The sequence below is a fragment of the Crinia signifera genome, chromosome 7, assembly GCF_055691185.1.
Source record: "Crinia signifera chromosome 7, ASM5569118v1, whole genome shotgun sequence".
NCBI lineage: Eukaryota > Metazoa > Chordata > Amphibia > Anura > Myobatrachidae > Crinia > Crinia signifera.
Genome location: NC_139223.1, coordinates 161,596,570 through 161,608,238, shown reverse-complemented (window position 1 = coordinate 161,608,238; position 11,669 = coordinate 161,596,570).

Below are 11,669 nucleotides of genomic sequence, written 5' to 3'. Positions count from 1 at the left end.
CAGGACCTCTACCCCTGACCCTCTCACCCACTCAGCAGTCAGCACCAGCCGGTTAGCTGTGCAGCCACGTGACATATGTAACACGTCCATCGACAAAGTGTCATTTTGCAGGTTCATAAAGTGCTAGAAAAAGCTTCTGAAGAGTCAAGGGAAAAGCAAATGGGCAAAACCTTACTGTGTTGCAGATAGGGCAAATGTAACATGCAGCATATTTGCCTACTGACCCTCTCCTTCAGTGTGAAAATGCTCTGTTCCTCTCCAGCATTGTGTCCTCCTGGAGAGGAGCATGCTGGGAGGTATGGATAATGTATGATTGCCAGCACCTGTGGGGAGCTAGGTAACTGATAAGAAAGGTGTCACCACAGGTGCTGGCAATCATACATTACCAGGGAAGCCCAGGAACAGAGCATTGTGTCCTCCTGGAGAGGGGCATGCTGGGAGGTATGGATAATGTATGATTGCCAGCACCTGTGGGGAGCCAGATAACTGATAAGAAAGGTGTCACCACAGGTGCTGGCAATCCTACATTAACAGGGAAGCACAGGAACAGAGCATTGTGTCCTCCTGGAGAGGGGCATGCTGGGAGGTATGGATAATGTAGGATTGCCAGCACCTGTGGGGAGCTAGGTAACTGATAAGAAAGGTGTCACCACAGGTGCTGGTAATCATACATTACCAGGGAAGCCCAGGAACAAAGCATTGTGTCCTCCTGGAGAGGGGCATGCTGGGAGGTATGGATAATGTAGGATTACCAGCACCTGTGGGGAGCTAGGTAACTGATAAGAAAGGTGTCACCACAGGTGCTGGCAATCATACATTACCAGGGAAGCCCAGGAACAGAGCATTGTGTCCTCCTGGAGAGGGGCATGCTGGGAGGTATGGATAATGTAGGATTGCCAGCACCTGTGGGGAGCTAGGTAACTGATAAGAAAGGTGTCACCACAGGTGCTGGCAATCATACATTACCAGGGAAGCCCAGGAAAAGAGCATTGTGTCCTCCTGGAGAGGGGCATGCTGGGAGGTATGGAGAATGTATGATTGCCAGCACCTGTGGGGAACTAGTTAACTGATAAGAAAAGGGTTTCACCACAGGTGCTGGCAATCATACATTATCCATACCTCCCAGCATGCCCCTCTCCAGGAGGACACAATGCTCTGTTCCTGGGCTTCCCAGGTAATGTAGGATTGCCAGCACCAGTGGTGAGACCCTTTTCTTATCAGTTACCATGCTCCCCACAGGTGATGGCAATCCTACATTACCTGGGAAGCCCAGGAACAGAGCATTGTGTCCTCCTGGAGAGGGGCATGCTGGGAGGTATGGATAATGTAGGATTGCCAGGACCTGTGGGGAGCTAGGTAACTGATAAGAAAGGTGTCACCACAGGTGCTGGCAATCCTACATTACCAGGGAAGCCCAGGAACAGAGCATTGTGTCCTCCTGGAGAGGGGCATGCTGGGAGGTATGGATAATGTAGGATTGCCAGCACCTGTGGGGAGCTAGGTAACTGATAAGAAAGGTGTCACCACAGGTGCTGGCAATCATACATTGCCAGGGAAGTAGGGTTACCACCTAGTCCCTTTAATTCCAGACACATGTTAATTACACAGGTTCTGTGGCAGTTTAAAATCAGTTGAAGTGGAGTCTTGAAGTCAGTAAGCCACAGAACCTGTATAATTAATATGTGTCCGGAATTAAAGGGACTAGGTGGTAACCCTACAGGGAAGCCCAGGAACAGAGCATTGTGTCCTCCTGGAGAGGGGCATGCTGGGAGGTATGGATAATGTAGGATTGCCAGCACCTGTGGGGAGCTAGGTAACTGATAAGAAAGGTGTCACCACAGGTGCTTGCAATCATACATTACCAGGGAAGCCCAGGAACAGAGCATTGTGTCCTCCTGGAGAGGGGCATGCTGGGAGGTATGGAGAATGTATGATTGCCAGCACCTGTGGGGAGCTAGTTAACTGATAAGAAAAGGGTTTCACCACAGGTGCTGGCAATCATACATTATCCATACCTCCCAGCATGCCCCTCTCCAGGAGGACACAATGCTCTGTTCCTGGGCTTCCCAGGTAATGTAGGATTGGCAGCACCAGTGGTGAAACCCTTTTCTTATCAGTTACCAAGCTCCCCACAGGTGATGGCAATCCTACATTACCAGGAAGGTCCAGGAACAAAGCATTTTCTCCCTGAAGGAGAGGGTCAGGTAGGCAACCCTGGTTCAAACTGTAGTGTAAAAATAAAGCTTTGTAACATCTGTGGGCTACATGCAAAAGCAGCCAGTATTTACCCTGCACAGAAACAATATAAATGTATTTTCTCCCCTTGCATGGAAACATAGTTTGTTTTACGAATCTGGCTCTGTGTTCCGGGTCTCAGGCTGCTCAGGGTGTGGAAGTTTTGTATAATACATGGGGACTATGGTCAGGACGACCCAGTCTCACTCACCTGACTTTGGCCCTTATTCTGGTTGGTGCGGCCAGAGCCGCACACGGTGCTCTGGCCGCACAAACCAATCCCCGCCCACGAGACGGATCGCCACGGCCGTCCGTACACGGACGGCTGGCGAACCGCATAAAAATGGTGGAGGCGTACGCCTCCACCATGGTGGGAGCTGCCCCCTGCATTCGATGGTCGTCGACCATCGAAGGCAGGTCCGCACGCCCCAGCAGCTCCCGCAAGCTGAGACCACACGGACAATCGTCCGTGTGCTAGCTTGTATGGGGGCTGAGAGCTGACATCCGGCGACGTCAGCTTTCCGCCCCCATGAGTTGCGTCATACCCTCATTACCATGCATACGCCCCGCGTTTGCATGGGAACGCCCATGAAACGCGGGGCGTACACATAGGGAAATGAGGGTCTGAAGCCCCTCACGCCCCTATACGCCCCCTTTGCGGCGGACGAAATACGTCTGCGGCGAAGGGGGCTGCACATGCGCAGATTGACCTCTGCGCATGTGCAGAATAAAAACATCGGCGGTACGGCCGCACGCGGGCCGTACCGTCCGAACCAGAATAAGGGCCTTTATCTCCCACATCTCACCTTTGCACTCAGTCAGTGAGCACCTTGTTCACCTGAAGCAATTCTGTCAGTCACGTACCTGTGACTTGTTGTCTGTGCAGGACCTGCCGGTAAAGCAGGTTGGTTGGTGTATTATGTGTCTTACGTCATTTCCAGCCATATTGTAATACAAACACCAGGGGCGAAATGTAATAGGGTGGGATTTTTTAGACATGTGCGATTTTTGGTCAAAAACGGCCGAAATCGCACATTTTCCGAAAATCGCACATTTAATAGGTTGAAAATCGCGGTAAAAAATCGCACTTTTTACCGCGAAATCGCACTTTTAGAAGTGCGATTTTTAGTCACATTTCAATTCGCATCCAGATGTTTTCCCATTATAAAGTATACAACTCGCAAATGTAATAGGGTGTGATTTTTGGTAAATGTTACCAAAAATCGCAAAAAAAATAGACCAGGTTCTGACAGGCGACTTTGACAGAACCATGCACAGATCATTGAGATCTGTGCATGGTCCTGTTAATAAAAATGTGTAAAAGTGTTTTTATAAAAAAAAAAACGGCGTAGGGTCCCCCCTCCTAAGCATAACCAGCCCCGGGCTCATTGAGCCGGACCTGGTTCCAAAAATACGGGGGGACAAAAAGCATAGGGGTCCCCCGTATTTCTGAAACCAGCCCCGGACTCTTGGACCGGTCCTGGTTCCAAAAATACGGGGGACAAAAAATCTGGGGGTCCCCCGTATTTTGAAACCAGCACCGGGCTCCAACAGCCCACGGTGTCATGCCACAGCCGGGGGACACTTTTTATACAAGGTCCCCCGGCCAAAACATGAGCACCGTGGCTGGTCAGCCTTGGACGGGGTACCTGGAGGAGTGGGGACCCCCCCAATAAAGGGGTCCCCCCCCAGGCTTCACCCGTCCAGGGCTGAAGCCCGGGGCTGTCACCGGCGTCCGTGGCCAGTGGACGCCGGCCTGATAGGGTTAAATCCATCATACATATCATTACATTGCTTTATACCGGAGAACTACAAGTGCCAGCAGACCTCCCCCGCATGCTGGGACTTGGAGAACCACAAGTCCCAGCATGCGGGGCATTAATGGGCCCGCTGGGACTTGTAGTCCACCTGTAAAAAGAATGTTTATAAACACACACACCTCACTTTTACACCAGCGTTACTTACCATTCCTGGATCCAGCGCTGGTCTGGCTGCTTTACAGCCGGCTCCCCCCGCACTGACAGGCAGCGGGGAGAACCGGCTTTCTCCGTTGCCTCTAACAGCTTCTGTAGCGCTGTTCCAGCGCTACAGAGGCTGAGAGCGCGATTGGCCGATACGTCTCCATGGAGACGCATAGCTCAGTCCTGATTGGCTGAGCTATGCGTCTCCATGGAGACGCATAGCTCAGCCAATCGCGCTCTCAGCCTCTGTAGCACTCGGACAGCGCTACAGAAGCTGTTAGAGGCAACGGAGAAAGCCGGTTCTCCCCGCTGCCTGTCAGTGCGGGGGGAGCCGGCTGTGAAGCAGCCAGACCAGCGCTGGATCCAGGAATGGTAAGTAACGCTGGTGTAAAAGTGAGGTGTGTGTGTGTAATAAACTTGTACTTCTCTCTGTGTGTGTTTTTTATAAACATTCTTTTTACAGGTGGACTACAAGTCCCAGCGGGCCCATTAATGCCCCGCATGCTGGGATTTGTGGCTCTCCAAGTCCCAGGATGCGGGGGAGGTCTGCTGGCACTTGTAGTTCGCCGGTATAAAGCAATGTAATGATATGTATGATCGATTTAACCCTATCAGGCCGGCGTCCACTGGCCACGGACGCCGGTGACAGCCCCGGGCTTCAGCCCTGGACGGGTGAAGCCTGGGGGGGGGACCCCTTTATTGGGGGGGTCCCCACTCCTCCAGGTACCCCGTCCAAGGCTGACCAGCCACGGTGCTCATGTTTTGGCCGGGGGACCTTGTATAAAAAGTGTCCCCCGGCTGTGGCATGACACCGTGGGCTGTTGGAGCCCGGTGCTGGTTTCAAAATACGGGGGACCCCCAGATTTTTTGTCCCCCGTATTTTTGGAACCAGGACCGGTCCAAGAGTCCGGGGCTGGTTTCAGAAATACGGGGGACCCCTATGCTTTTTGTCCCCCCGTATTTTTGGAACCAGGTCCGGCTCAATGAGCCCGGGGCTGGTTATGCTTAGGAGGGGGGACCCCACGCCGTTTTTTTGTAAACTTTTTTTTTTTGCACAAAATCGCATTTATGAAAATGCGCACATTTCATGACTGAAAATGCGCACATTTTCATGACTAAAAATCGCCCGAAATCGCGGCAAATCGCATTTTTTGCCGCTAATTCGCATCTCATTACATATGCGAATTCGCGGCAAAAAACGCGATTTTTAAAGGTGCGATTTCTGGCGAGTTTGGAACTCGTCCAAAAATCACACCCTATTACATTTCGCCCCAGGAACCACTTCCTGGCCCCTCTGCATTTTGCTTTTCATTATATATATGATGAACTGTTTGCAGCAGCGTCCGCACATTTGTTTTCCCTGATGAAATAATTAAACAATTTGCACTATTATTTTAAAATGGCCTAAGACACTTTGGGGGGGGGGGGGGGGGGAATTCGCTAAGAATACGAATACAAAAATTCGTATTCGTATTCTTAATATGAATGCATACAACTGGCATCGCCGTCGTATTGCATTTCTGAATTCGTATTCCGGAGGAAAATTTACTAATCAGTCGTTTTTGACTGACTCGTATTTTCCGATGGTGTATGGATTCGTACATTTCCAATACAAATTCGTATTGGCAGCCTGCATACCCCTGGATCAAAGAGCCGGTCCTGGTTTTAAAAAATCAGGGAACAAACCAAGTTAGGGTTCCCTGTATTTTTTAAAACCAGCACCAGGCCCAAAAGCCGGTCCTAGTTCCCAAAATACGGGGGAGAAAATGAGTAGGGGTCCCCCGTATTTTAAGAACAAGCACCAGGCCCAAACAGCCAGCAGGGTAATGCCACAGCCGGGGGACACTTATTATATAAGGTCCTGCTGCCAAAGCATTACCCCCTGACCAGTCAGCCTGGGCAGGGGGAGTGGGGACCCCCCCCCCCAATGAAGTCTAAAGCTGCCCATACACGGAGCCGTTCGCCAGCATCCGTTCTGTACTATGTGATGCGCGCTCCCGCGCATCACATAGTACGGTACAAAAAGTATGTGCTGCATCGTATCGGATCGCAGTGCATGCACGATGCATGCACAAGGGATGCGATCCGATCCGATGTGTGCTGTTTAAGTCCCAAACGGATCCGTTAAACGGACCATGTATGGGCAGCTTAAGGCTGTCCCTGGTACTCCTGAAGCTATTGTATATTGCTGTGGAACTATGAGTCCCAGCATGCAGGGACTTGGAGAACCACAAGTCCCAGCATGCGGGGCATTAAAGGGCCCGCTGGAACTTGTAGTTCCACAGCAATACAAATAGTTAAAGAAACACACTGACACACCAGAAATATAAAACTTTATTCCATACAGAGCCCTTTCATACAGATACTTACCTATCTTGAGCCCGTAGGTAGGTGTCATCTGTCCATCCGCCCATCTGTGCATTCCTGAAGAAATCCATAGGGGTATCTGTAAAATGAAGCGTATTTTACTGGCAATTAGCTTTTGAATGGTGATTCCTATTCGTATTTTCCGATGGCGTTTACATTAGTTTTTGTAAATACAAATACGAATACGCCTATTTAATACGTTTTTTCTTAGTAAATTTCCCCCTTCATATCCTGTGTTCCTACTGTATAATGTATAAATGAAGGATGACTGTATAACACCAAGTAACACAGCTCCATTCTTCCCATTCATATGGGCAGATGTATTAAGTATTAATTAATACATTGGCCAGTAACATCACAGCAGCCAATCAGCTTCTAACTGTCAGTTTTTAAACCTAGCATGTGACATGGCAGCTAGGAGCTGATTGGGTGGTACAGGACCACAACACTGTTTTAACAGCATCTAATGGTCTGGGACCTCTTGGAATCTGCATACATCAGGTGGCGGGGAACTGAGGCTACGGTAGGGTTAAGAGGGGCAGTGAATGGGGGAGGGAGTCAAGGGCGAAGGCGCTCTGCATTAAGGAGACGAACTGCAGCACGTGACAGTGGCTGGTTTGGGAGGAGGGGGGGGGGGTAAACGACACGAGGTGCCAGGTGGAAATTGCCCTCTGGGAGATACCACAGGTAATCCGTCATAACAGTTAATCTGGCACAGTGTTGAAACCGGGGGTGCTGGATTATCGCTGGTTTACCTGCCCCTTATTATATTACCTCTTTATCTCTCCCCAAATCTCTCCTTGGGCTGAATATACTAGTTATAGTGTAGGTATTTGTCCCCACAGAAATCTAATGATAAGTATTATTGGTCCACTCTCATCCTCGAATTTCTGATACCTTCACAAAATGTTTGTCTACGGATGAAGAATCAGGTAGCGGTGGGAGGAATAATGCTAATAGTACGCAGCTAAAGTATCCCTATGACGGGCACTCAATAGGACCAATATAAAGTGCTGTAATGCGCATATCTGGGAACCACACCAATTGTTAAAACATAACATTTATTGAGGATAAATTAAAATATTCGTAAAGCACGCAAAATATATGTGAAAGGGTATATACCGTTATATATCAACTGTAAATAAGATTATAGAATCTGTGCTGTCTGTTTTATCTCTGATGTTCAATCTTTGCTAGTTTATATATAAGTGGTCAGTGGATTGGGTCCAGAATATCCGAATGGGTCTGTAAATAATCCATCTAATGGTCTCCTCTGTGGATATATTCCTATTTGTGATGTATTAGTCACAATTCTGTGCATAACTATAAGTAACAATGTTTCATCTTGACTCAGTTATACTGGATACTTACTATATTAGCCTGTCCAGACTAGTCACTAATTGACTGAGTATCTCAGCTATACTGATATATCTGCAGAGGCATAACGAGGGCGCAGCCAGTGGAGCACGAGCTCCGGGCGCCAAGAGTTATTAGGGTGCCGGAGCCGTGCACCGCAAAAGGCACCTGTGCCGCTCACTCACCCTCCTGTCTGTCCTCTGTGCAGCCAACCAGACCACCCACCCACCCTCTGTGTAGCCGCCCGCCTGTCCTCTGTGCAGCCAGCCGGCCCATCCGCCTGCCCTCTGTGTAACCAGACGCCCACCCGCCTGTCCTCTGTGCAGCCAGCCACCCGCCCAGCCGCCGCGCGCTGTGCAGCACCCAGCCCGCCCACCTGTCCTCTGTGCAGCCAGCCGGCCAGCCCACCTGCCCTCTGTTGTCCTCTGTGTGACGCCCACCTGCCCCATTCCTGTACACAGAGCGCATGGTGCAGCAGGAGCGGTGGTTCTGTGATGCCGGCGGTGAGCAGCAAGGACCCCTGTGTGGCTGCCCTGTGCTTCCTTATGTATATTTATTATTATGTATATATTACCATCCAGGGAGGATAGTGCATATATAGGGGTAGTTTAATGTAATGCAGTGGGGGGGGGGGGGGGGAGGGGGGAGTGGCTAAACGGCCATAGACCGTCAAGAAATGGCCGTGAGTTCGACAATCCAATACAGTATCCAGTGTATAAATAATCAGTCAGCTTTATTGGCCAGGTATACTTGTGTATACTAGGAATTAGATTTGGATTGCTGTGCAACAGCCAGGGTGGGAGCAAGTAAAACAGTGACAGTACAGATAGGTATCACATGTACAGATATGCACTAGATGTTTCCTGATGAGGGACATGGACATGGGGAACATATTAACTGAGCTGTACAGTGTCACACTCTGGGGATTTGTAGGGACTGGCAAATGGGGAGTAACGGGATGCAGTTAAAGTCCCGGCAGGGTCAAATTCCCGAATGGGTTAAAATACGGACAAGTACAAAATCCCGACATGGACAAAATCCCAATATTTAAAATCCCTAGAGGGATGTCGGGATTTTAAATGTCAGGATTTTGACCCTGTCGGGATTTTAAATGTCGGGATTTTGTCCATGTTGGTAATTTGACCCATTCGGGATTTTGACCCTGTCGGGTTTTTGACTCGGGATTTCATACCGAATCCGGAGTAACCTTAGAGGAGATGGGAATTGGATGGCGGAAGCTCGGTGGACGGATGTGGTGCTTTCTCATGTACTGAAGTGCAGGATGAACGGAGGAGAAGTTGAGTGAGGTTTAGAAGGTTTAATAATAAGGTCTTGCAATACAGTCAATGAACAAACTTCAATGAAAACAATCAACAGATACTGGCACTGCAAAGAATCAGGCAACAGTGGTAACAGTAGCACTTCGTATATCAATGGCTAGACTGTCTCACAGAACTTGGATATAACTGTAAAGGTTGGTGATGACTGGAGGACTTGGAGACCACTGTAAAGAAGTTGTAGATGATTGCAAAGACCTTGGAGATAACTGTAAAGACTTGGAGATGAATGAAGGATTTTGGAGAACACTGTAAAGGAGTTGTGATGACCTTGGAGATGACTGTTAAAAACTTGGAGATGACTAAGAACAACTGTGAAACAACTGTAGGAACTTGGAGACAACTGTGAACAGAGGCGTAGCGAGGGCGGTGCCGGCGGAGCACACGCTCCGGGCGCAGGAAGATAGCATGGCGCCGGGGCTGTGCCTGTGCCGGCACCGCCAGCTCGCCCGCACGCTACCTGCCAGCCCCCCCTGTCAGTGTGTGTGTCTATGTGCGCACCGCCCGCCCGCTCGCGGCTCCCCCGCTGTGTCCAGGAGAGAGACGAGCTGTGCTGCTATGCAATATTCATATCTCCCGCTGGCTGGACCACTAGCCAATGGGCACTTGCGGTCCAGCAGCCAATCAACTGGTGGCTGCTGGACCGCGAGCGCCTATTGGCTAGTGGTCCAGCGGGAGATATGAATATTGCATAGCAGCACAGCTCGTCTCTCTCCCGGACACAGCGGGGGAGCCGTGAGCGGGCGGGCAGTGCGCACATGGACACACACACTGACAGGGGGAGAGGTCGGTGTACAGCTGCATCGGCTGTCAGTGTGTCAGCACAGGGGGAGGGAGGGAGGGGGGGGGTGCGTAACCATCGTGTACTCCCACCCTCCTGCAGCCACCCACCCACCCTCCTGCAGCCACCCTCCTGCAGCCAGGCACCCACCCTCCTGCAGCCACCCTCCCACCCTACTGCAGCCACCCACCCACCTCCTGCAGCCACCCACCCACCTCCTGCAGCCACACTCCCACCCTCCTGCAGCCACCCACCCACACTACTGCAGCCACCCTCCCACCCTACTGCACCCACCCTGCTACACACTACTGCAATCCACCCTGCTGCACCCTCCCTCCCTGCTGCACACTACTGCTCCCGCCCTCCCTCCCTGCTGCACACTACTGCTCCCACCCTCCCTCCCTGCTGCACACTACTGCTCCCACCCTCCTTCCCTGCTGCACACTACTGCTCCCTCCCTGCTACACACTACTGGCGGTGCATTGAATTGAAAATAGCGTCGGGGAGCCAGGAGTGGGCCACTGCACAGTTCTGTTCCCGTTGGCATCGAGCAAATTCAGTCCCCCTTGGCATCGAGCATGAAGCCCCTTGGCAACGAGCATGAAGCCCCTTGGCATCGAGCATGAAGCCCCTGGCATTGAGCATGTAGGTAAGTGGCACTTATGTGTCAAATGTGTATGGTGTATTATATAGTATGTCATGGGCAATGTGGTGTGTTATATAGAATGTCATGGGCATTACGCTGTGTTATATAGTATGTCATGGGCATTGCTGAGTGTTATATAGTATGTCATGGGCATTGCGGAGTGTTATATAGTATGTTATGGGCATTGCCGAGAGTTATATAGTATGTAATGGGCATTACAGTGTGTTATATAGTATGTCATGGGCATTGCGGAGTGTTATATAGTATGTCATAGGCATATATGTTATATAGTATGTAATGGACATTACGGTGTTATATAGTATGTAATGGGCATTACGGTGTTATATAGTATGTAATGAGCATTACGGTGTGTTATATAGTATGCCATGGGCATTACGGTGTGTTATATAGTATGTAATGGGCATTACAGTGTGTTATATAGTATGTAATGGGCATTACGGTGTGTTATATAGTATGTAATGGGCATTGCGGTGTTACAGTATATAGTATGTAATGGGCATTGCGGAGTGTTATATAGTATGTAATGGGCATTACGGAGTGTTATATAGTATGTTATGGGCATTGCGGAGTGTTATATAGTATGTAATGGGCATTACAGTGTGTTATATAGTATGCCATGGGCATTGCGGAGTGTTATATAGTATGTCATGGGCATTGCGGAGTGTTATATAGTATGTCATGGGCATCATGTGTGGGCTTATGTGTAATTGGAATTACAAAGTTCACTAAAATGTGCAATGGGCATTACGGTGTGTGGTATAATGTTGGTCTGTGCCCACTTTTCACTGCGCAGGAGCCTCACCTACTACAAATTGAGGGGGGAGGGGGGGCGCGAAACATGCCCTTGCTCTGGGCGCCGTGGCACCTAGCTACACCACTGACTGTGAACAACTTGGAAATACTTGGAGACGATTGTGGACAACTTGGAAATACTTGGAGACGATTGTGGATAACTGTGAACACTT